This window comes from Phyllobates terribilis, unplaced genomic scaffold (assembly GCF_046119375.1).
Source record: "Phyllobates terribilis strain yellow unplaced genomic scaffold, ASM4611937v1 Scaffold_3__8_contigs__length_932513732, whole genome shotgun sequence".
NCBI lineage: Eukaryota > Metazoa > Chordata > Amphibia > Anura > Dendrobatidae > Phyllobates > Phyllobates terribilis.
In genome coordinates, this window is record NW_027362763.1 from 204,183,677 (window position 1) to 204,209,910 (window position 26,234).

Here is a 26,234-nt window from a genome sequence, read left to right on the forward strand (position 1 = left end):
AGGTGGCGCTATACAATGTAAGAAAATCTGATCTGTTTAAGGGATCATTTTCTAAGGCTATGTGCCCACGTTGCATTTATGAAGCAGAAAATTTCTGCTGCATAAATGCAAGTCCTCTCCCGGAAAAACGCATGCGGAATTCCGCACGCGTTTATCGCGCGTTTATCACGCGTTTTCCACATGCGGAATTGCCTTGCGTTTTTTATGCATTGAACAAAGGCAATTCTGCTTGCGGAAACGCAAAATTAAATGACATGCTGCGGATTTTTGAACGCAGCATAAACGCTGCGGAAAAATCCGCAGCATGTGCATAGAACTTGCGGAATCCCATTGGGGACCATGGGGTGCGTGTTACCAAGCGTTTTTCAAGCGTTTACGCTGCGGAAATTCCGCATCAAAAACGCTTGAAAAATGCTACGTGGGCACACAGCCTTAAAGGTGATATCCGCCTTATGATATTGATGCTTAGGATCGGTCATCAATATCAGATCGGTGAAGGTCTGACCCTTACCAGTTAGTTTCTATCAGCCGGACTGCACAGCTCTGTTCACATTGTACTGGTTCCTGCTGAGAACTGCACATCAGTTCTATTCAAATGAAGCAAGGCAAGATTTTTTCCCTAAAAGATATATAAAGGGTGGTCTAGAAGTAGCTGGACAGAAAGTGTAATAAGGTTATGAAGGGGAGATTTATCAAACATGGTGTAAAGTGAAACTGGCTCAGTTGCCCTTAGCAACCAATCAGATTCCACTTTTCATACCTCACAGACTCTTTGGAAAATGAAAGGTGGAATCTGATTGGTTGCTAAGGGCAACTGAGCCAGTTTCACAGATAGATCTCCCCCAAATCTGTTTTCTTTTCAAATAATTCAGATAACACATAATGGCAAATAATTAAAATACAGATTAAAGGAAATGGATTTTAACAGAGTATTGGAAATCTCAAAATGCTGAAACCGTTAGAGCAAATTGGGTTAAAACATTTGGTACTCAAGCCCCAAAGAGACAAACCATTTACCGCATTCATGACAAATTCAATGCCACTGGCTCAATCCTTAATGCTCCAAAACCTGGTCGACCCAAAACAGTCTGTACAGAAGATAATAAACAACTTGTTGCTGAAACATTTGTTCCGAGTCCAAAAAAGACCACCAGAAGAGCCTCTCTGGAATTGGGAATTTCACGAGCTTCTATCATGCGAATCCTGAAATCTATTGGGTGGAAAGCTTATCGTCCACGTCTAATTCATGGTTTATTGGAGGATGATCCAGACAGGCGGCTGCAATTTAGTGAGATTATGCTTAACAAAATTTAAGAAAATCCTGTAATTTTAGATATTATGTGGAGTGATGAAGCTTCTTTCAAATTATCCGACCATATTAACAGACATAATTGTATTTACTGGTATAATGAGAACATACATTTAACATTAGAGCAACAAGTAAATGAGCCTGGTGTCAATGTTTGGGGTGGTATTTCAAGTTTTGGTGTTTTAGGATCAATATGTTTTGATGGAACAGTCACAGGAGATAAGTATCTCGAAATTCTAATGAATCAAGTTGTTCCCCAGTTACAGCAACAGCCTAATTCAAATGACCTTTATTTCCAACAAGATGGGGCGCCTCCACATTATTCAAGAGTAGTCTGCGAGTATCTTGATGACACATTTCCTAATAAATGGATTGGCCGAAGAGGCCCACTTGATTGGCCGGCACGTTCACCAGACTTGACCCCAATGGATTTTTTCTTTTGGGGAGTACTCAAGGACAAAGTTTATAGTCGAAAACCAAAAAGTGTCAGTGATTTGAAAAATTACATAAGAGATGCATTTCAAGAAATTAATACCCAAAGAGTCTTGTGCAAAAAAAGTTTGTCGAAGCGTAAGAGGCGACTTCAAAGCTGTGCAAATTGCAATGGAAAACAGTTTGAGCGCCTGCGTTGATAAAATTTAAGGGCTTTTGTATTATTGTTCAGAATAAAATGTAATTGTCAATGTTATGCTTGTGTTAGTAAAATATAATTTTATATATAAATCAAAATAAATGTTATTATTTTCTGGCCACCTACTTTTGGACCACCCTGTATATCGCTTCATACCTTCATAAGAGTTAGAGGCACTTGGAGGTGCAGTATGGACCCTTAGCAGGGTAGGGGCACCTTATCACATATCAGTAATATGGCCACATGCAGAGATTCACCTTCTTAAGTATTAAGTAAGTTGTGAGGACTAACCTCCAGGACAAGTCACCCTTAGATATCCTGATGCTCCAAATCCAGACTGCTCAAGATTTTCTTGAGGCGTACAATCTTTCCTCCACTGACCTACATAATAGAAGAAAGGGACCAGTCCATACTGAGAAATGATCCGAGTGTCTGATGACAGAAGGTGAAGAATGAGTATCCTGTCTTCCCACACAGAGAAAGTGAGAAGCCAAGCGTGATGCAGTCGAGAAGAAAGCAGCGCCCGTCACGTGTGTGCACAGCTGTCACTGCGCCATGTGTCAGCCTGTTCTCGACAGATCTTAATAGTCTCTAATAATGCACTGACAATACGGAGTGGACGGCAATACGCCCTATGACAATGCCAAGAAAGATAGGGATTACATGTAGCTACGTCATAAAATGACGGGGACTACACAAAAACTTTTTTTATTGCATAAAAATTTCAATTTTACATATTCATACAGTTGCACGCCATGGCTGTAAGGAAAGTAGAGCTAAGGCTGGGTCCATGTCTGAGTCATTACCACTGCTTTCCTGTTCCATTACCAGCAAGATGATACATTGTTATTATGGAGGATTTGAAATAAACTGTGCCCTACAGTACAAGTCTGCAGTTACTCTATGTGACTGCAGACTGGTGAATCCTCACATCGGACGCATTGTGAGCTGTGAGGAGTCTCCGGTGCCGGGAGCGGATGGTCAGGTGACCGCCATTATGAGATTTGCATGCTTCCGGTTACATTCTGACTAGACATATCCGGCCTCGCTCTAGTCACTTGCATCGAGCAAGGCTGCGTACATCTAGTTGGCACGTGACCAATTGCATGCAAATCGCATACTCGCAATCACACGTCCACCGCAAAGGACCTGTCAGGTTGGATAAAGTTATTAACCTGCAGCTACAAGTTAATTTGTAGGTTAATTGCGCTAGAAAGGTGCTTGACCGCTGTACTGAGAGTGCGGAACCCAGGAGAAAATGAACCTTTTTCTTCTCAGCAGCCTCCGTTTTCTTTTTATTATTATTTATTATTAAAGCACCCTTAATGCCAAGGGCCATGGTGCTGTACATGTGAAAAAGGGGTTACATACATAGCATATATAAAAAAATCTTATAAAGAGACTGTCAGACAGATACAGAGGAGAGGACCCTGCCCTCATGGGCTTACATTCTGCAGTAGGTCGGGAGGTTGCGGCGGCTCCGGTGGTGGTGAGGTAGCAGCAGGGTTATTGCAGGCTGTAGGCATTCTTGAATACATGGGTTTTCAGGTTGTGTCTGAAGGTTACAAATGTGGGAGATAATCGGACGTGTTGAGGCACTGAGTGCCAGAGGATGGCGATGCCCAGGAGAAGTCTTGGAGGTGATTGGGTGAGGAATGTATGAAAGCAGAGGATGGAAGGAGATCTTATGACGACCGTAGAGTACGTGTGGGATTATATAGGGAGATTAATTTGGAGAGATATGGAGGAGCCAGATTATGGACAGCATTATAGGTCAATGTTAGTAGTTTAAGCTAGATTCGTTGGGGAACTGGAATCTAGTGAAGGGGTTGGCAGAGAGAAGTGACAGAGGAGTAGCAGGGAGAGAGGATTCGTCGGGCAGTGAAGTTAAAGAAGTTGTCCACTAAGTTATATGAACCCACCCAATGTATCCCCCAGGGGTCCAGAAGTGTTTTTGTAAATAACTTGCGGTACCTTTTCTGCCTCTGAGCGGCGCTATCACTGGCCGCTCAGAAGCATCACGTGACCCGTCACTGATGTCACGTCAAGTGAGGCGTAACATCAGTGACGCGCTCCCCGCGGTGGCTGCTGGGTTGTAGGCTGGGTCCACCGCGCACTTTCCCAGTGAATGAGGAGAGGGAGAGCGCGCGGTGGATGCCGGGTGTGACGTGCTGGGTAACCCCGCCTACAACCCAGCAGCCACCGTGGAACACAGAAGAGGGACCCTCGGCTGCAGCCTGGACTTGTGATGTCAGAGCCGGCTGCAGCCGGGGGTCACGTGATGCCTGTGAGCGGCCAGTGACAGCGCCGCTCACAGGCAGAAAAGGCACCGCAAGTTATTTAGAGAAACACTTATGGGCCCTGAGGGAATACATTGGGGGATCATATAAAGTAGTGGTCAATCCCTTTAAGTACAGACTGGAGAGGTGCGAGACAGTTAGCAGGAAGGCCACAGAGGAGGATATTGCAGTAGTAGAGGCGGGAGATGATGAGGGCATGTACTAACATTTAAGTAAATTTGATGGTTGAGAAAAGGTTGAACTCTGGAAATATTTTCACGTTAGAGGCAGCAGGTTGGGGTAAGAGCTTGGATACGGGGTTTGAACAACAGGGTAACCAACAAACAAAGCAGCACACTGTAACGCTAAGTATGCGAACATGAAATACATGAAATATGAATAGCATTACTGCTGTAAAAAATAGAAATAAATGAGAAATCTTAGCTCATAAATTGGCCAATTCATGTGTACTTGGTAGCCACGGTAAGGCGTCTCTCAAAATACCAGGACCCTATCAATGTGAATACCTCTCAAAGAGAATATATCTGCTTGTGTGTGGGATAATAAGGTCCTGCTGCAATTAAAATCGCCTGTAGCATAGAGGCGGAGTGCTCAGTCAAAGTTTATACGTAGAAACAGAAAAAAATGGCCGGCACTTCCAAAACAAGAAATAGGTGTGAACAGGTTCTTACTTAGGAGCAGCTACCTGGAGGTATGGAGGTAGCAGCTCCTAGTTAGGACCTGTTCACATCTATTTCTAGTTTTGGAAGTGCCGGCCAGTGTTCTTCTAATATCTAACCTATGGAATCTTTCCTCACCTGGATTCCTAGGGTTATTATAAAAGGAGGGCAGGATAATTTCTTGGCTCCTATGGAACTTTATGGCTACCATAGGAAGGTAGGCTGGATCAGGCCTCAGTATAACCCTATCCTCATATATATGTGTAAAAGGAGGGCATATGGACAGGGCCTGTATATCGCTCACCCTGCAGGCCGATGTTAGTGCCACCAATATAATGGTTTTAAGGGTAATAAACTTAGCCGACAAATAATGTGGAGGTTCAAATTGGTCCTTGGTTAAAGCCTGTAGCACCACATTTAGATCCTATGGGGGAACTCTTGGGATTGTGACTGGCCTGGACCTACCACAGGATTTTATGAATCGCGACACTCACTTACTGGCCGCGAGATTACAGTTGTAGAACGCGCCTAAGGCTCATACCTGAACCTTAAGGGTACTAGTCGCTAATCCTAGCTCAAGCCCTGACTGTAGGAATTCTATAATGGGACCCACTGGAGCCTTTTCTCCTAAAGGCCATCTTGAAAATTCAAGAATTTTTTTCCATGTCCTGCAGTAAATCCTTGTTATCGGCTACCTACTTTTTTAACAAGGTGGAGACTAAACCTGGTGAGAAACCTTTGCGACTCAGTATTGCCCTTTCAAATTCCACGCTGCTAGATGGAAGCCCTTCACTTGAGTGTGGAATACTGGGCCTTGAGTAAGAATGTCTGGGATCTCCGGCAGGATCATGGATCGGACACTGACATCCTCGGATTTCAGCACAAGGTTCCCATCAAGGACAGGAAACCAATTGATGCGGGGGAGAGGTGCCACCCTTTTATTTCAGTAGGTTTCCTCTCCTTGGTGGGCGGATCCCCCTCTCAGGTGTGCTGTCATAGATTAAGAGAAAAATAGTGTTATCTGTCGTTATGGGTTCCCTTTAAGGATAGTTTACAAGAGAAGAATAATGTATGCTGTGCACTTTCTGCACTAACTGCGTAAAATACCATACACAGTCCAATTATTCTGATCAGTTTTTCTCGGACACCGAAAAAAAAACAAACATTTTTCCACCTTGTCCTTTCTGTCAGTCCATGAAAATTGGTCATCCTAGTGCGGTCTGATTTTATTTACAGACTTGTATTGCCAATTTTGATCTGACACTCGGATCAAAATCGGACGTGTCAGATTTTTTTTCCCGCAGACTAATTACGTACTGGTGGTAGGCCAAGATTAATAATATGGTCCGTCGTGGCCGTGCCTCATTTACTATTTGTGTTTTATATTAAAATGTGCAGAGCGTTCATGTGCCGCACCTGTGCCTCGTGGCCTGCGCCTGAGCCTAGTGGGCTGCGCCTGAGCCTAGAGGGCCGCGCCTGAGCCTAGAGGGCCGCGCCTGAGCCTAGTGGGCCGCGCCTGAGCCTAGTGGGCCGCGCCTGAGCCTAGTGGGCCGCGCCTGAGCCTAGTGGGCCGCGCCTGAGCCTAGAGGGCCGCGCCTGAGCCTAGTGGGCCGCGCCTGAGCCTAGTGGGCCGCGCCTGAGCCTAGTGGGCCGCGCCTGAGCCTAGAGGGCCGCGCCTGAGCCTAGAGGGCCGCGCCTGAGCCTAGAGGGCCGCGCCTGAGCCTAGAGGGCCGCGCCTGAGCCTTGTGGGCCGCGCCTGTGCCTTGTGGGCCGCGCCTGAGCCTAGAGGGCCGCACCTGTGCCTTGTGGGCCGCGCCTGAGCCTAGAGGGCCGCGCCTGTGCCTTGTGGGCCGCGCCTGAGCCTAGAGGGCCGCACCTGTGCCTTGTGGGCCGCGCCTGAGCCTAGAGGGCCGCACCTGTGCCTTGTGGGCCGCGCCTGAGCCTAGAGGGCCGCACCTGTGCCTTGTGGGCTGCGCCTGAGCCTAGAGGGCCGCACCTGTGCCTTGTGGGCTGCGCCTGAGCCTAGAGGGCCGCACCTGTGCCTTGTGGGCTGCGCCTGAGCCTAGAGGGCCGCACCTGTACCTTGTGGGCTGCGCCTGAGCCTAGAGGGCCGCACCTGTGCCTTGTGGGCTGCGCCTGAGCCTAGAGGGCCGCACCTGTGCCTTGTGGGCTGCGCCTGAGCTTAGAGGGCCGCGCCTGAGCCTAGTGGATGCATATGAAGACGACCCAGATGCACATCTCTTCTTCATAAATAACAATGGGTCAACCATTTTATCATGTACTGACCCACACAAAAAGATACATATCATAAATGAATATAAAGGGGTTTATATGGTTACCTCTCCTTGCCCACGCCATGCCATACTTCTTGCAGGAGGGCGTGTAACGATAATAATAGCTCATAACACAGTGGTGAAAACGTGGTAAAACACATAATTCAATGAGGTGTCAAAATGGATGGAAACTGCAGCAGAATGATGCTAATGATGCCAAATCAAGACCTTGTTTCATCTTACTAAACTCGAGAGGCTTTTCTCTTCATTATGCCCATACATAGTTGGTGTAATTTAGAGAGCACCTGTCACCAGGTGATAAGCGTCCAGTTTTTGCTCTTAATTTATTCCCGCTGCTCCCCTGAGTATTCCATTTTTTTTTAACTCCACCATACGGATGCAGATATATGGGGCTTTTTTATTTAGGGCAAATTTTTATGGTCTTTATAAAGGGGTGTGGCTCGGATTAATTCTGCAGAGGAATATAAAGACACCCCCCAGAGAATCCTGTGAGCCACACCCCCTTAGAAAAGACCGTATGGGCTCGCTCATACAAGCCTATCACTCAGACCAATGTTATATTATGGAGCAGTGCAGATCTGCCATTTTTTTTTTTCATGATGATTTGGCATGAGAAAAACGTTACAGCATGCTGCGAGGGCATCCGATATTCAGGTCATGAGCACCCATACAAGTTTATGAATGCGTGTGAAACATCGGACTGCACTCGGATGTCATTTGAGTGCAGTCTCACATCCTTGGACAATGGAGAAATTAAGTTCCCAGTCTTCTCCACATCTGTGCTGCAATACTCACATGTGAGAGAATCGGATCAGACTCTGACAGAGTTTGATCTGAGTGTCATTAGCATAATCGCCCGATTCTCTCACATGACAGAATATACAGCAGTGTGAGCGTGCCCCAAGAATTAGCGCTAAATAAAAAGTGCCATCTCTTTGAAACCGTATGACGGATTTAAAAAAAAAAACGTACAAGAACAATTCATGGAGAGCAGCAGGAATAAAATGAGAGCAAAAAAGGTCTCTTTTGACCTAGTGACAGGTCATCTTTATCTCATGTCTGCATCAGAGGTGAGCAGTGACGATGTTTTGACCCCACATACCAGCCGAAGTGCTTGCGTGGTTGTGACATCAGCACCGCTCACCTCCAATGCAGATGTGACCTCTGGAAAATAGGCTCCTTAAAGGGGTTTTCCAAGGAACAAAAGTTAATTTTAATCAATAGATCTTGGAATAATAATAATTTCCACAATTGGATATGTGTAAATAAAATGTTCCTGTGCTGAGATAATCTTATCAATGTGCCCCTGCTGTGTACTGTGTAATGGCTGTGTCTGACAGCACAGGAACATGGTCTGATCATACCACATCTCCTGGGCAGGAGAGGAAACAAAAGAGTATGCAGACAAGACAGCAGGGGATCACAGCTGATTCTTTCTTTGAAGTGAAACATTGTTTAAAAACAGGCAGAGAAATGTTTTACCTCACAGAAAGAATCAGCTGTGATCCCGCACTGTCCTGTCTGTATACTCTTTTGCTTCGTCCCCTGCCCAGGAGATGTGGTATGATCAGACCATGTTCCTGCACGGTCAGACACAACCATTACACAGTACACAGCAGGGGCACATTTATAAGATTATCTCAGCACAGGAACATTTTATTTAAAGAAGATGTACGTTACTTTTTATTATCCCCCCAATGTATTCTGCTGGGGCCCATAGAGGTTTTTGTAAATACCTTTTGTTGCAGTTACTGCCTGTGAGCGGCGCTATCACTGGCCGCTCACAGGCATCACATAACCCCCCACTGATGGCACGCCTCACTTGACGTGACATCAGTAACGTGGTCCCCGTGGTGGATGCTGGAAGTAAGTCACACCCGGCTGCAGCTGGAACTTGACGTGACATCAGCGGATGTCAGAGCCGGCCGCAGCCGGGGGTCACAGGCCCTGGCGGAATACATTGGGGGGATAATAAAAAAGTAGTGGACAACTCCTTTTAACACATCCAAGTGAGGAAATTATTATTATTCCAAAATCTATTGATTAAAATCAACTTTTGTTCCTGGGAAAACCCATTTAAGTTTTGTTATAAATTATTTTGCAAATGCTTTTCCCTTCAAAGGGAATCTGTCAGCAGGTTTTGCTCAAAAAGTCATCAAAAGCTCATCGTGGGAAGGTGGCCTAAGGCATTTCCCATAATAAATCTGACGCACCCCATGCACTCCACTCTTCTGGACACATTTTGTAAATCTTCGTCACAACAATTAAAAGGAGTTCTCCAGGGAAAACAAGTAATCGCCTCTCCCTGATCAATAATAACTCACTGATCATGGGGTGGGCGTTCGAACGCTGGGACCGGCACCGGTTGGTAGAGAGGGGAATTTGTATCCCTTTACATCAGAGGGGCAGGTCAGATGCCGACTACTCCATTAATTTTCTATGGGGCTGGCGATAAAAGCCAAGCTCAGTGTTCAGCGGCCCATAGAGAATGAATGGCGGGCGGCAGTCGGGGATGTGCACTACTGCTCCATTCTAACATTGATAAAGGGGGCCCACTCTACCGATTGGGACGAGTCCGGTGGTCAGACCCCAATGATTAGCAAGGTCTTATCCTGAGGTCAGACAATAACTTCTCCGGAGAATCCCTGTAATGATGGGGATATGAGGACCCCTGTAATGCTGGGGATATGATGAGAGGACCCCTGTAATGCTGGGGATATGATGAGAGGACCCCTGTAATGCTGGGGATATGATGAGAGGACCCCTGTAATGCTGGGGATATGATGAGAGGACCCCTGTAATGCTGGGGATATGATGAGAGGACCCCTGTAATGCTGGGGATATGAGGTGAGGACCCCTGTAATGCTGGGGGTATGAGGTGAGGACCCCTGTAATGCTGGGGGTATGAGGTGAGGACCCCTGTAATGATGGAGGTATGAGGTGAGGACCCCTGTAATGATGGAGGTATGAGGTGAGGACCCCTGTAATGATGGGGGTATGAGGTGACCACATAAAAGGTGATGGTAGAGACTACTACTCTTAGCATGCCCTCACAGCCGTATGCTGGGGGTTGTAGTCCCCAAACAAGTTATGGACCGTTTGTGTACAATGGACACGCCGCCTGCTGTCAGCTCCTACCCTACATCACACACAAAGAGCCAGGCGGCCGGCGGAGCAGTGTGACGGGCACAGCCGTGTGTATGCACTGCGGGGTCGGTGAGCAGCCCGGAGAGCACGCCCGGTTGGCCGCGGCACATAGGTGTCCCCTACCCCCTCCGCACAGAGGATTACTCACACGATCACACCTCTTATGTCATCCTTCCCAGGGACAGCTTTCAGTTCAGCGGAAAAGGCGGGACTAACAGGTTTGAACGCGTCATCCAATCAGAACGCGTTGTCATATGACCGCCAGAAGTACTGACCAATCGGCGTGCAGAAAATGTTGTCAGGCGGAGGGTACACGCCTTCAGCCTACCAGAAAAGAGCGGGCCAGCGGTTGCTAGGGACGCGCTCAGTAGATTTGTTTACATGGACGGTCCTATCTGCGGAAGTGTGGGCGGAGTCTGAGGACTGAAGCCCCTCCCCCACATAGATTAGACTAATATCGGCCGACCCCGCTAAGATCGACGGGTTCGTTCGACAAACTAATATCCTAGTGATCGAAAGAGCTGGTGCCTCTGCCCACTGGGAGTTACTCTGCTATCTAGAAGAGCTGAGTCCTGGGCAGCTTTGTGAATGGAGCTGTCCCTGAGATTCCCCTGCACCGTCCAGGTCCATCACTGACACCAGCTGCTCCCAGGATCTCCTGCCCTGCAGTCACCTCCCTGCTGGTCACAGGCACCATAGACAGCAACATTGTAACAGGATTCTTTTTAGATATTTTTGTTGACTTATTTTTTTATGGATCTGTAACTTATCTGCATTTTTAATGACGTTTTATAACATAAAAATTACACACAGACCCCGATTCATTGAAGGAAATCGGTCATGCTGACAATGGGATCTGATAGAGCTCCAGAGACATCCTGATAGGGAACGTAGAGCCCCAATGGGGACAGCGATGATGTCTGTAAAGCGCTGTGGGATTAATGGCGCTATAGAAGTGAGTAACATAAACATCTGCAGCCAGGCTGTGATACAGCAGAAGGGGCTGATCAGACTGATCGACATTTTTGTGAGAAAAGTCTCAGTAAAACTTGCATTTAGGTCAGTGAAATCCCTGGTGTCTGTATGTACAGGAGTCCAGTGGGCACTGCTCCTCAGTGATTGACAGTCTTCCCTCTATGACTGCATGGGGATGTAAATCATTGGTACGACTGCCCACTGACGATACTGAAGTTGGTTTCTTATTCGTCGGTTTCTTTTCTTTTTTCTATTATTTACAGGTTTAAAAACAAAAATTAAAAATTACAATAATAAAATAAAATGCAGCGAGCTGCCCTGATGTGAAAATGCTTAAAAACAGAAACAAAAGTTGTAAACCTGGCACAAAAATATGCATCAAAGTGGGCACTGAAGGGCATTATTGAAAGGGTTAAATGACTTTGGGCCACTGATCTTATACTGCAGACACATAGATCAGGGTGCGACACATCACATTCAGATCACTCTAGCCTGGCCCAAATGGGTTCTGGGCATCAAACTGGACAGTCGATTTTGATTATTTGAATAAGTAACTGGTGTTTTTTAGGGGTTAAATGATGTTGGGCCACAGATCTCACACCACCATTACATACAGGTGCATCTCACTAAATTAGAATATCATCAAAAAGTTAATTTATTTCAGTTCTCCAATAACAAAAGTGAAACTCATATATTATATAGTCATTACAAACAGAGTGATCTATTTCAAGTGTTTATTTCTGGTAATGTTGATGATTATGGCTTACAGACAATGAAAACACAAAAGTCATTATCTCAGTAAATTAGAATAATTATCAAAAAACACCTGCAAAAGCTTCCTAAGTGTTTAAAAAGGTCCCTTAGTCTGTTTCAGTAAGCTCCACAATCATGGAGAAGACTGCTGACTTGACAGATATCCAGAAGGCAGTCATTGACACAAGGTACCTTAATTCCAATTTTCATTTGGAAATCCAGGTCCCAGAGTCTGGAGGAAGAGTGGAGAGGCCACAATCCAAGCTGCTTGAGGTCTAGTGTGAAGTTTCCACCATCAGTGATGGTTTGGGGAGCCATGTCATCTGCTGGTGTAGGTCCACTGTGTTTTATCAAGACCAAAGTCAGCGCAGCTGTCTACCAGGAAATTTTAGAGCACTTCATGCTTCCCTCTGCCGACAAGCTTTTTGGAGATGGAAATTTCATTCTCCAGCAGGACTTGACACCTGTCCACACTGCCAAAAGTACCAATACCTGGTTTAAAAACAACAGTATCACTGTGCTTGATTGGCCGGCAAACTCGCCTGACCTTAACCCCATAGAGAATCTATGGGGTATTGTCAAGAGGAAGATGAGAGACACCAGACCCAACAATGCAGACAAGCTGAAGGCTACTATCAAAGCAACCTGGGCTTACATAACACCTCAGCAGTGCCACAGGCTGATCGCCTCCATGCCACGCCATATTGATGCAGTGATTGATGCAAAAGGAGCCCTGACCAAGAATTGAGTGCATTTACTGAACATACATTTCAGTAGGACAACATTTCGGATTTTAAAATCATTTTTCAAGCTGTTGTTATAAAGTATTCTAATTTACTGAGATAATGACTTTTGTGTTTTCATTGGCTGTAAGCCATAATCATCAACATTAGCCCCTTTAAAGCCCAAGACGTATTAATAAGTATCTGCGCCCTGGGCTTTAAGAGCCTGATACATATTAATACGTCTTTGCGTTTGCGCCCGCACACTGGCTGTGCGGGCGCGATCGCCGCCGGGTGTCAGCTGATTGTCACAGCTGACACCCGATGCTATGTGCTGGGAGCGGTCCCGCTCTCGGCACATTAACCCCCGCAATGCTGTGATCGAAGTCGATCGCAGCATTGCGGTGGCAAGGGGAGGTGATCTCAATACTCACCTTCTCTTCCGGCCTCCAGTGCTGTCTGCCGCGGCTTCCCGGATGTGGCCCGATGTCATCATGACAACATCCAGGTCACCAGACAGCAGGAAGATACTTTGGTCATGCGCAGTGCATGACCAAAATATCTTCTGTATCTGCAGCACTGACAGCCTGTATAGCACAGGGATGGTGCTCCATTCCTGTGCTATACAGGCGATCAGAATAAAAAAATGTGAAAGTCCCATAGTGAGACAAAGAATAAAAGTAAAAAAAAGTGTCAGAAAGTGAAAAAAAAAATTGTATACATATTAAAAAAAATAAAAAAAATAATCCACAAAAAATAAAAATATAATGTACCCATCAATAAATATTATTATGAAAAAAAAAAACAACAAAACATCAAAAGTACACATATTTGGTATCACCGCGTCCAGAATGACCTGACCTATAAAACTGTCCCACTAGTTAACTCCTTTAGCGAACACGGAAAAAAAAAAAACGAAGCAAAAAACAATGCTTTATCATCATACCGCCAAACAAAAATGCAATAACACGCGATCAAAAAGACGAATATAAATAAAAATGGTATCGCTGAAAATATCATCTTGTGCCGCAAAAATCAAGCTGCTATACAGCTTGATTTTTGTAAATGCACTGACCCGAAGAATAAAGCAACCTTATCAATTTTACCACCTTCAGAACAGCATATCAAAATTAAAAGAAAAAAACAATTCCTGAATTGTAGTTTTTTGTTTATTCTGCCTCCCAAAAATCGGAATAGAAAGAGATCAAAAAATGTCACGTGCCTGAAAATGGCATCAATAAAAACGTCAAGTCATCCCTCAAAAAACAAGCCGTCACATGACTCTGTCGGCCAAAATATGGAAAAATTATAGCTCTCAAAATATGGCGATGCAAAAACTAGATTTTACAAAAAAAATGCGTCTTTTAGTGTGTGACAGCTGTCAATCATAAAAACTCGATATGATTCTTGTATCGCTGCAATCGCACTGACCCGAAGAATAAAGACGTCTAATCACTTATACCGCACTAGGAACGGCGTAAAAAATAAACTCTTGGGTTAGGGATGTGCTAGGGGTTAGGGTTGGGCTAGGGTTAGGGTTGGGGTTTTGTTAGGGTTGGGCTAGGGTTAGGGTTGGGTTGGGGTCAGGCTAGGGTTAGGGTTGGGCTAGGGTTAGGGTGGGGCTAGGGTTAGAGTTGGGAAAGGGTCAGGGTTGGGATTTTTTTCAAAAGTAAAAAAAAAAAAAAAAAAAGATGACGATATGGCAACTAGTGTTGAGTTGAAGTGCTCGCTACTTGAGTTTGCATCGGGTGCTCGGGTATGCACTGAGTATCGTGGTTGCTCGAGTGACATGCTTGAGTCTCCGCCCCATCTGCTCTGCCCCAATTTCACTTGTGGGGGGTTTCCACTGTTTAGGCACATCAGGAGCTCTCCAAACGCAACATGGCGTCCGTTAATTATTCAAGCAAATTTTACATTCAAAAAGTCAAATGGCACTCCTTCCCTTCCAAACCCTGCCGTGCACCCAAACAGTGTTTTTTTCCCCACATATGTGGTGTAATAGTGGGGAAGGACATAGCCTTCCCTTGGCACTGAGGTAGTTAAAAGGAGTGTTTCTGTTGTTAGACCTCTCTGAACTGTTGGTAGGCAAAGCTAAGGGGTTAGCTTCAGTGGTCCAGTCAGTAGAGTAGAGGGGGAACTTAGTGCCCTGATCAAGCCTTGAGTGATATAGAGCTTGTTCCTGGCATAATTCCTTGTGGGCTGCAGTACCTGTAAACAGCCACAAGATGCCACTGTCCTGGGTGCAGATGTCAGGTTGAGTCTGCTAGCAGTGTTACAGACAGTGATGGGGTTAATGCTGAGTGATGACAGCTCACAGAGGGCGGGCACTTTAGGAAAATCCCTGCTTAGTTTCCAGAAGCAGGAGGAGAAGTTCAGTTAGAGATAGGACAGTGAACCATACGGGCAGCCTGAATATATGGTGGCTGCTAGGGTAGACGGGAGCTCCATACCCTCAGACAGTGGGATCACCAGTGTGAAAGTCTCCCTACGCAAGAGCAAGAGTCCTGTTAGCCGGCCGGAAAAACTCAAAGGAAGTATTGAGGACCCGGGGCACTTCTAGTCTGCAGGAAGCAGAGGAAGGATAAATAGGACTCCAGTCTAAGACGTGGGGGAGATATCGGATCCAGATCACTGTTGGTATTACAGAAGAGTCTCTTGGGCTAGAGATTAGAGTCACAGAGATGCTTCACTTAAAGAGGGAACCAGGGCTGAAGATGTTGCCAGCGCCTGTGAGAGAGATAATAACCTGTCTGGCCTTATCCATTATATCTGCCTGTAAATACTGTACATATTCCTCTTCCCCAAGTAAAGTCCAAGTTATGGTTAAGAACCTCGTGTCCTCTGAATTTATTGCTGCCCTGGTCCCAGAAGAGAAATGCCTGGAGACAGCCGCGATCGGATGGTTTGAAGTAAGTGGAGAGCACCACATACACAGCCACACATCAGAGGGAGGGCACGAATTGTCTGTAGGGTGCCAGAGCGAGAGGGGGCTACAGCTCGCCCACGGCTATCTCGCTGGGGCACCTCACATTTGGCGTAGTCGGCAGGATGCGAGCTCCTCGCATGAAGAAAGCGGGGAATAGCCAATGCAGAACACTGAGGAGAAAATGTTGGAAGGCATGCGGCCCAAGATGGCGGCCCGAAGCATGGATTCCAAGATGGTGACAGTGGCGGTAAAGTCTGGGAGAAGAACCGCCTATCGTGGGAGTGGACGGCGCCGGAGAGCGCGAAAAGATGTCCAGCCCCTACGAGTTCCAGCCATAAGGAGGATGGACCCAGCAGTGAAGATGCGTCCCAGGATGGGACGTCCAGTGAGGAAGAGGGCGCGGGGCAAAGTGAAGTCCGGCCCCGTGAGTATCAGCGAGCACAGAGAGGGGGCGCGGCTGAAGGCGGAGCCGCCGAGAGCGACGAGTGAAGCAGCGGTCGCATCAGAAGGCCGGCCCAGGAAGAGGAGTAGTTGGATGCGCAGAATGCGCGTCACTGGTAAGCGACCAGCACCATTTTCTGTCCAGCGCACGAGAGGAAGGAGGTGCTGCGGTGGACGCTCTAAGAGGATGGCGACCGGAGGATCGGATGACCTGTCCGGAATGATCGCCAAGGAAGAAATCCTAGAGATGATTACCCCAGGGGCTGCAATCGAAAGTCGCTCACCCGCGGATGCTGGCCGTGAGTCTTTGCCCCCAGTGGCTGTCCAGTGGGCCACTAGGCCCGATCCGGAGTTGGGCCTGCTCGTCCATGAGTTTCGTATGTGGTGCTGGAGCCGGATGCTGGAAGACACGTCTCCCTCGGCCGAGGGAGGAGAACATCCCAGTGGGGCCGGAGCCACAACTGCAGCGGGACTTGATGGAGGTGAGCGGTCTATACCCCAGCGGCTGGTTTCACCTGCGGCGCCTGCCGCGATAGTTTCCGCGGCGACAGGGGCCCCTAGGCCTGAAGAGGGTGGTTCGGAGGCGAGGCTCCCTAGAAGGAAGGCCAACTGGGAGAATTTTTGGCAGCTGACCTTGGAGGCCATAAACGCCCCCTCGGCAAAGCGGTACGCCGAGCTCGGTAGCCTGAAGTGGACTATCCGCAACCCCCCGATGACGCCACGAGAACAGCGGCGGTGGACCGATATCTTCCTGAGAGGCTGGCTGGAGGGGTCCAACGCGGCGCGGAGGGAGTCGGTGGAGGCGTCCCAGACTCGGGGCCGAGTCCTCGAGTTCCATATCTGTGAGGAGTATGGGTTCTTAGAAGAAGAGTGGACCGGGCATGAGGTATTCGTCACCCGTGAGGTCATCAAGCGCGACTACCTGCCCGACCGTCTCCACAACCTACGTGTGGGGGACATAGTCCACTTTGTCAAATGCGAGTGTTCCAGGAGGTGGTAAGCGGCTGCGCTCACCCGACCGTACAAATGGGAGGATGTCCTTGAGAAGGACAAGGAAGTCTTCCAACGAAGGGCCAAGAGAGAGGCTCTGCAGCGCTGGGCTAGGGAAGCTCCTAAAGGATTCCTGCCCCCTCCCAAGGCTAGTGTCCCACAAGAGGAGGAACCCAGGAAGCGGCAGTGGGGAGAGATCGAGAATGAAGAGGAGGAGGTCCTCCCGAGCTGCAGCAGGGCCGACTCTCCCAGTGAGGCGCCTGATGTTGACTCAGCAGCCAAATACCCAGGAGGGGCTGAGGCAGTTGAGCAAGGAACTGCCAGAGAGACTCAGGCTGGTGCCAGTCATGAAGTCCATCACTTTACAGTGACCAGCTACGGCCCTAGCCAGGTCGGCTGTGGCAGTGCTACATCCTCGGACGAGGACCCCGGGCCTACCAGATACCCCGATCAGCCTTGGAAGTGGAAGAAGCCACTTTCGTCTGCAGCATGGGCCGCCTTCATGAAGGAACGGGAGGAGGCCCGGAAGAAGTGAGCTAGCTGGCTAAAAGGTCCGGTGACCTTTCACCTCTTCCTTTATCAGGACCCTCCAGCGGTGGTCCTGTTTCTGGGACTGTTTCCCAATGGGGGCGGAGTGCCCCATGTTGAATTGAGTTAAAGAAAAAGATATATATGAAGGACTGTTCCCCTACCTCCCAGGCCGGAAAGGCCTTAAGCAGCACTAAAGTTGTGTGCCCAGGAGAGCTGCTCTTTTTGTTTTACTTCTATTTTTATTTTTTGTTGCGCTTGTTGCGCCTTTTTCTGCTGGAATTTAAAACACTGAGGCACACTGTGAGGATGACTGTCCTTTAATTCTAAGAGACTTGTGGCCTAGCGGGAAGAACCGGTGACCCCCGCTAGGGCCAAGAAGAAAGCGACTCACGGGGTGTTCCCTGTGACTGTGTGCCTCAGAATGCAGCCTTCAAAGGAGATTGAGGGCTATTGGTGTGTGACCTGTCTTAAAAATATGGACATGGACATTGTGTTTCCAGGGTCCTTACCAAGAAGGACCGGTACTTTTGAGAAGTTTGAAAGTTGGTAATGGACTGTCCTGAATTGCAGTTCCAGGGCCCTTAACCGAGAAGGGCCGGTCTCCTACTCAAGAAGAAGACTTCAGGACCAGTCGTGTACTGAAATGTTTTAGTAAATGTGATATGATGTTATAGCTGCTGATAAGTATTGATTGTTTAGTGTGGTCGGGGACGACCAACATTAAAGCGTTGGGGAATGTAATAGTGGGGAAGGACGTAGACTTCCCTTGGCACTGAGGTAGTTAAAAGGAGTGTTCCTGTAGTTAGACCTCTCTGAACTGTTGGTAGGCCAAGCTAAGGGGTTAGCTTCAGTGGTCCAGTCAGTAGAGTAGAGGGGGAACTTAGTGCCCTGATCAAGCCTTGAGTGATATAGAGCTTGTTCCTGGCATAATTCCTTGTGGGCTGCAGTACCTGTAAACAGCCACAAGATGCCACTGTCCTGGGTGCAGATGTTAGGTTGAGTCTGCTAGCAGTGTTACAGACAGTGATGGGGTTAATGCTGAGTGATGACAGCTCACAGAGGGTGGGCACTTTAGGAAAATCCCTGCTTAGTTTCCAGAAGCAGGAGGAGAAGTTCAGTTAGAGATAGGACCGTGAACCTTACGGGCAGCCTGAATATATGGTGGCTGCTAGGGTAGAAGGGAGCTCCATACCCTCAGACAGTGGGATCACCAGTGTGAAAGCCTCCCTACGCAAGAGCAAGAGTCCTGTTAGCCGGCCGGAAAAACTCAAAGGAAATATTGAGGACCCGGGTCACTCCTAGTCTGCAGGAAGCAGAGGAAGATAAATATGACTCCATGCTAAGACGAGGGGGAGATATCGGGTACAGATCACTGTTGGTATTACAGAAGAGTCTCTTGGGCTAGAGATTAGAGTCACAGAGATGCTTCACTTAAAGAGGGAACCAGGGCTGAAGATGTTGCCAGCGCCTGTGAGAGAGATAATAACTTGTCGGGCCTTATCCATTATATCTGCCTGTAAATACTGTACATATTCCTCTTCCCCAAGTAAAGTCCAAGTTATGGTTAAGAACCTCGTGTTCTCTGAATTTATTGCTGCCCTGGTCCCAGAAGAGAAATGCCTGGAGACAGCCGCGATCGGATGGTTTGAAGTAAGTGGAGAGCACCACATACACAGCCACACATCAGAGGGAGGACACGAATTGTCTGTAGGGTGCCAGAGAGAGAGGGGGCTACAGCTCGCCCACAACTACCTCTCTGGGGCACCTTACATCTGTGTGCTCAGGGGAAATTGCACAACAAATTTTGGGGTCCATTTTTTCCTGTTACCCCTGCGAAAATGAAAAAAAAATGGGTCTAAAGTAACATTTTTGTGAAAAAAGTTAAATGTTCATTTTTTTCTTCCACATTCCAAAAATTCCTGTGAAGCACCTGAAGGGTTAATAAAGTTCTTGAATGTGGTTTTGAGCACCTTGAGGGGTGCAGTTTTTAGAATGGTGTCACTTTTGGGTATTTTCTGTCATAAAGACCCCTCAAAGTGACTTCAAATGCGATATGGTCCCTAAAAAAAATGGTTTTGTACAATTTGTTGGAAAAATGAGAAATCGCTGATCAACTTTTAACCCTTATAGCTCCGTAATAAAAAAAAAATTTGGTTCCAAAATTGTGCTGATGTAAAGTAGACATGTGGGAAATGTTATTTATTAACTTTTTTGTGTGACATATCTCTCCGATTTAAGGGCATAAAAACTAAAATTTTGAAATTGCAAAATTTTCACATTTTTTGCCAAATTTCCATTTTTTTCACAAATAAACGCAAGTGATATCGAAGAAATTTTACCACAATCATGAAGTACAATATGTCACGAAAAAACAATCTTAGAATCAGGGGGATCTGTTGAAGCGTTCCAGAGTAGTTACCTCATAAAGTGACAGTGGTCAGAATTGTAAAAATTGGCCTGGTCATTAACGTGCAAACCACCTTGGGTTGTAAAGGGATTAACAGAAATAAACGCGTGAAATAGATCACTCTGTAATGACTCTATATAATATATGACTTTCACTTTTTGAACTGAAGAACTGAAATAAATTAACTTTTTGATGATATTCTAATTTAGTGAGATGCACCTGTACATAGTGATGGCCCGCATCAAATTCAGGTCATTCCTGGCCCAAAGGGGTTCTGGGCATCAGAACGGGCATCAAAGTGGGCAAATAGCCAATTTTGACAGATTTGAATAAGTTTCTGCTGTTTTTAACGGGTTAAATGACGTTGGGCCACTGATCTCACACCACCAATACACAGATAGTGATGGCCCGCATCAAATTCAGGTCATTCTATCCTGGCCCAAAGAGGTTATGGGCATCAGAAAGGACATCAAAATGGACAAATAACCACTTTTCACAGATTTGAATAAGCAACTGGCAGTGGCGTACCGCCAATGGCGGCAGGCCACACGACTGCTATGGGGCCCGTCAGCTGGGGAGGCCCCATAGCACACGGCCGGGGCGACACTGCGCCTTTAATTGTGCTTGTGTCGCCCCTGCCGTCATTACTAGCAGACACAGCCGCACAGCGCACTGCCATGCCTGGAAACAGTGCCGGCAATCAAGCAGCGGAGCGGGGGGTGCAGGAGGGGGGCCCCGATGAAGAAGGGGTCCTGATGAAGGGAGGCCCTGATGAAGGCAGGCCCCGAGGGGGGCGCTGATGAAGGGAGGACCCGAGAGGGGTCCTGACGAAGGGAGGCCCCGAGGGGGGCCCTGATGAAGTGCCGTCAATTAAGCAGCGCCGGTGGAGCAGGAGGGGGGCCCTGATGAAGTGACGGCAATCAAACACCACCGGAGGTCCTCCCTGCGGAGATGCTGGGGAAGCGGTGTGGGCCCCAACGACGAGTGGGCCCCTCTGATGGTCCAGGGCCTGTGATGGCCATCAGACAAGCTGGCGGCCCTGCACAGCTGGACTGGACATAGGCCAAGGGGCAGGTGAGTGAGGCTTGTCGCCAGATTCCCCAATCCCCATATTAAATATATTTCTAATGTGTGTTGTGTGTATGTCAGTATGTATGACTGTGTATATATATATATTTATGTCTGTTTTATGTGTTTTTAAGAATGTGTTCAAATATGTACTTATGTCTGTATGTGTACTTATCTGTGTATCTGTTTGTGTATGTGCATATCTGTGTACCATGTGCATGTCTGCTTACCGTGTGCGTGCATGTCTGCTTACCATGTGTGTGCATGTCTCCTTACAGTGTGCGTGCATGTCTCCTTACTGTGTGCGTGCATGTCTCCTTACTGTGTGCGTGCATGTCTGCGTACCAAGTGCGTGCATGTCTGCGTACCAAGTGCGTGCATGTCTGCGTACCATGTGTGTGCATGTCTGCGTACTGTGTGTGCATGTCTGCGTACTGTGTGTGTGTGCATGTCTGCATACTGTGTGTGCATGTCTGCGTGCTGTGTGTGTGCATGTCTGCGTGCTGTGTGTGCATGTCTGCGTGCTGTGTGTGTGCATGTTTGCATACTGTGTGTGTGCATATCTGCGTACTGTGTGTGCGCATGTCTGCGTACTGTGTATGCGCGTGTCTGTGTACGCATTATTATTATTATTATTATAGCGCCATTTATTCCATGGCGCTTTACATGTGAAAAAGGGGGTATAATACAAGAACAATTTCAATAATCTTGAACACAATGTGACAGCGACTGGTACAGGCGGAGCGAGGACCCTGCCCGCGAGGGCTCACAATCTACGAGGGATGGGTGAGGCTACAGTAGGTGAGGGTAGAGCTGGTCGTGCAGCGGTATGGTGGAGCGGTGGTTACTGCAGGTTGTAGGCTTGTCGGAAGAGGTGGGTCTTCAGGTTCCTTTTGAAGGTTTCCACGGTAGGCGAGAGTCTGATACGTTGGGGTAGAGTTCCAGAGTAGGGAGGAAGCACGGGAGAAATCTTGTATACGGTTGTGGGAGGAGGAGATAAGAGGGGAGTAGAGCAGGAGATCTTGTGAGGATCGGAGGTTGCGTGCAGGTATGTAACGGGAGACTAGGTCGGAGATATATGGAGGAGACAGGTTGTGAATGGCTTTGTATGTCATGGTTAGGGTTTTGAACTGGAGTCTCTGAGCAATGGGGAGCCAGTGAAGAGATTGACAGAGAGGAGAGGCCGGGGAATAGCGGGGGGACAGGTTGATTAGTCGAGCAGCAGAGTTTATGATAGATTGGAGGGGTGCGAGAGTGTTAGAGGGGAGGCCACAGAGCAGGAGGTTGCAGTAGTCAAGGCGGGAGATGATGAGGGCGTGCACTAGTGTTTTTGCAGATTCATGGTTTAGGAATGTGCGGATCCGGGAGATTTTTTTAAGTTGGAGTCGGCAGGAAGTGGAAAGGGCTTGGATATGTGGTTTGAAGGAGAGTTCCGAGTCCAGGGTTACCCCGAGGCAGCGAGCTTGAGGGACTGGGGAGAGTGGGCAGCCATTGACTATGATGGATAGGTCAGTTGGGAGGGTTGAATGAGATGGCGGAAAGATGATGAATTCTGTTTTGTCCATGTTAAGTTTTAGAAATCTAGCAGAGAAGAAGGATGAAATAGCAGACAGACATTGTGGTATTTTGGTTAATACGGAGGTGATATCGGGTCCAGAGAGGTAGATCTGTGTGTCATCAGCATAGAGGTGATAATGAAAGCCATGAGACTCTATGAGCTGTCCCAGGCCTAAGGTGTAGATGGACAAGAGCAGGGTTCCTAGAACTGAACCTTGGGGGACACCGACAGATAGGGGGCGAGATGAAGAGGTGGTGTGTGAGTGGGAGACACTGAATGTCCGGTCTGTTAGGTATGAGGAGATCCAGGATAGGGCCAAGTCTGTGATGCCGAGAGATGAGAGAGTCTGTAGTAAGAGGGAATGGTCCACTGTGTCAAAGGCAGATGACAGGTCTAGGAGGAGGAGGACAGAGTAGTGTCGCTTAGATTTGGCGGTTAGTAGGTCGTTTGTGACTTTAGTCAGTGCAGTTTCAGTAGAATGGTGAACCAGATTGTAGGCGGTCAAAGAGGGAGCAGGAGGAGAGGTGGGAGGACAGTTCAGAATGGACATGTTGTTCCAGTAGTTTTGAGGCATAGGGGAGAAGTGATATGGGGCGATAGCTAGACACAGAGGATGGGTCAAGGGAGGGCTTTTTGAGGATGGGTGTGATTGAGGCATGTTTGAAACATGAGGGGAAGACACCAGTTGTTAGTGACAGGTTGAAGAGGTGGGCTAGGGCTGGGATGAAGATAGTGGTAAGGTTTGGGATGAGGTGGGACGGGATTGGGTCAAGTTTACAGGTGGTGAGGTGTGATTTGGAGAGTAAGGAGGAAAGTTGATCTTCAGAAATGGTGGAGAATGTAGTTTTGGAGGAGGAGGGTTGAGTAGGTGTGGGGAGGGGCTGTGGGGGCTTTAGGCAAAAGCTTTGTCTGATGGTGTCAATCTTCTGCTTGAAGAATGAGGCAAAGTCTTCGGCTGAAATAAGAGGAGAGGGAGGAGGCACTGGGGGACGGAGGAGAGAATTGAAGGTGTTGAATAGTTGTTTGGGGTTGTGGGACAGGGAGGATATGAGAGATGTGAAGTATGTTTGTTTTGCTGCAGTGAGTGTGGACTTGAAGGTAGTGAGGGACTGTTTGAATGCGATGAAGTGCTCATGGGAGTGGGACCTTTTCCATCTACGTTCAGCAGCCCTGGAGGCCCGTCGCAGTTCTTTAGTTAGGCTGGTGTGCCTGGGTTGTCTGTTGATTGTGCGAGTCTTGGTATACATGAGGGGGGCGACCGAATCGAGAGCTGCAGCTGTTGTGGTGTTGTATAAAGTGGCAGCAGCATCTGCATCATGTAAGGAACTAATGTCTGTAAGAGGGAGGAGGGATTCAGAGAGAGAGTGTAGGTCAAGGTGTTTGAGATTTCTACGAGGGTATTCAAGTTTGTGGAGTGGGGATTGTTGCCCCGGGGAGGAGAGAGAAGAGAATGTGAGTAGGTTGTGGTCAGAGAGAGGGAGAGGTGAGTTAGAGAGGTTAGATAGGGAACAGAGGCGGGTGAAGATGAGGTCCAGCGTGTGGCCGTCTTTGTGGGTGGGTGTGGAAGACCACTGGGTAAGACCAAAGGAGGAAGTGAGGGATAGAAGCTTAGAGGCAGCTGAGAGGGAAGTATCAATGGGGATGTTAAAGTCGCCCATGAGGATAGTGGGGATGTCAACAGAGAGGAAATGAAGTAGCCAGGTGGTGAAGTGGTCAAAGAAAGTGGTGGCTGATCCTGGGGGGCGGTAGATGACAGCCAGTTGGAGGTTGGAGGGGGAGTAGATGCGCACACAGTGCACTTCAAAAGACGGGAGAGTAATTGCGGGCGGCAGTGGGATCTGGGTGAAGGAGCAGTTTTCTGAGAGGAGGAAACCTATTCCTCCACCGTGCTTGCCATTGGGGCGGGGGGTATGGGAGAGGTGGAATCCGCCATACGAAAGTGCAGCAGGAGAGGTTGTGTCGGAGGGGGTGAGCAAGGTTTCAGTGATTCCGAGGAAGGAAAGCTTGTTAGTGATGAAGAGATCGTGAATGTAGGAAAGTTTATTGCAGACAGAGCGAGCGTTCCATAGAGCTCCTGTTAGTGGAACTGGGGAAGCGGGGGCTGGGCGGATGGGTGTAAGGTTAGAAGGGTTACGAGAGTTTGGGATAGATCGGGGGTAGGAGGATAAGTGAATGTAGGGATGTGGTGAGGAGAGCCAGGATTTGGAGAGATGTCGCCGGCAGTAAGGAGGAGCAGAGAAAGCGTTATTAGGTGGGAGCAGGAGAGGGCATGAGGTGGCTGTCTGTGTTTGGAGACAAAGGATTGTATGTTGTGGAATAGCTCTGAGGAAGAGGTGAGATGGGTGGGGAGAATGGAGGGAGAGATGAAGAGTTCCTTTCCAGGTGTAGGGATTAGGGGTGGTTGAAAGAAGTGAAGGATTAAGGGGGTGAGAGTGAAAACAAAAACAAACATTGTTTACTGTGACTTAGTATCCAGGTACCTTCAGTTCACTTCAGGTTCAATTCAAATTTCAGACACTTCAGCTCATGGACACTTAAGCTGAGGGACACAGACTTCAGTCTGACACAGACTCCTAGTTCTCAATATATGGCCTACAAAATGCATTCAGCTGTGAACCAGAGGGGAGTGGTCTGTGCTCATCTTGATCAGCTGATTAAGGCTGAACCAGATGTAGGATACTCAAAGGTTCAGTAAACAAGGTCATAAATGAAAGTGGGGGGTGGGTAGTGTAACTTGGGTCACGTACCATTAGTATATAGTAGGAGCAGAGAGATATAGGGAAGGCTGCATGGAAATCAGGATGGAAAAGTTGGGTCACGTACCATTAGTATATAGTAGGAGCAGAGAGATATAGGGAAGGCTGCATGGAAATCAGGATGGAAAAGTTGGGTCACGTACCATTAGTATATAGTAGGAGCAGAGAGATATAGGGAAGGGTACGCATGTCTGCGTACTGTGTGTGTGCGCGTGTCTGTGTATTGTGTGTGTGCATGTCTGCATACTGTGTGTGTGTGTGCATGTCTGTGTACTGTGTATGTGGGTGTCTGCGTACTGTGTGTGCACACGCGCGCGTGTCTGCGTACTGTGTGTGTGCGCATGTCTGCATACTGTGTGTGCATGTCTGCGTACTGTGTGTGTGCATGTCTGCGTACTGTGTGTGTGCATGTCTGCGTACTGTGTGTGCATGTCTGCGTACTGTGTGTGTGTCCATGTCTGCGTACTGTGTGTGTGTCCATGTCTGCGTACTGTGTGTGTGCGTGTCTGCGTACTGTGTGTGTGCGTGTCTGCGTACTGTGTCTGTGTGCATGACTGCGTACTGTGTGTGTGCGTGTCTGCATACTGTGTGTGTGCATGTCTGCATACTGTGGGTGTGTGTCAGCGTACTGTGTGTGTGTGTGTCTGCGTACTGTGTGTGTGTGCGTGTCTGCATACTATGTCTGTGTGCATGACTGCGTACTGTGTGTGTGCGTGTCTGCATACTGTGTGTGTGCGTGTCTGCATACTGTGTGTGTGCATGTCTGA

The 26,234-nt window shown here is 47.8% G+C and overlaps 1 protein-coding gene across 3 annotated transcripts in view; it reads right to left on the reverse strand.

Moving 5' to 3' along the window:
- Positions 1 to 26,234, reverse strand: part of PASK (PAS domain containing serine/threonine kinase) — a 139,038-nt gene that overhangs the window by 67,233 nt on the left and 45,571 nt on the right. The window contains exons 1-2 of one of the 3 annotated variants that reach the window (XM_073674542.1): positions 10,489 to 10,580; positions 2,232 to 2,321 (exon numbers count right to left, since the gene is read on the reverse strand). The exons of 1 other annotated variant lie outside the window; for it this stretch is intronic. The gene's annotated coding sequence lies outside the window, so the exon portion shown is untranslated. Of the gene's footprint in view, positions 1 to 2,231; positions 2,322 to 10,488; positions 10,581 to 26,234 lie in introns of those variants that run through there. One more of the 3 variants, XM_073674543.1, reaches the window with a different exon arrangement.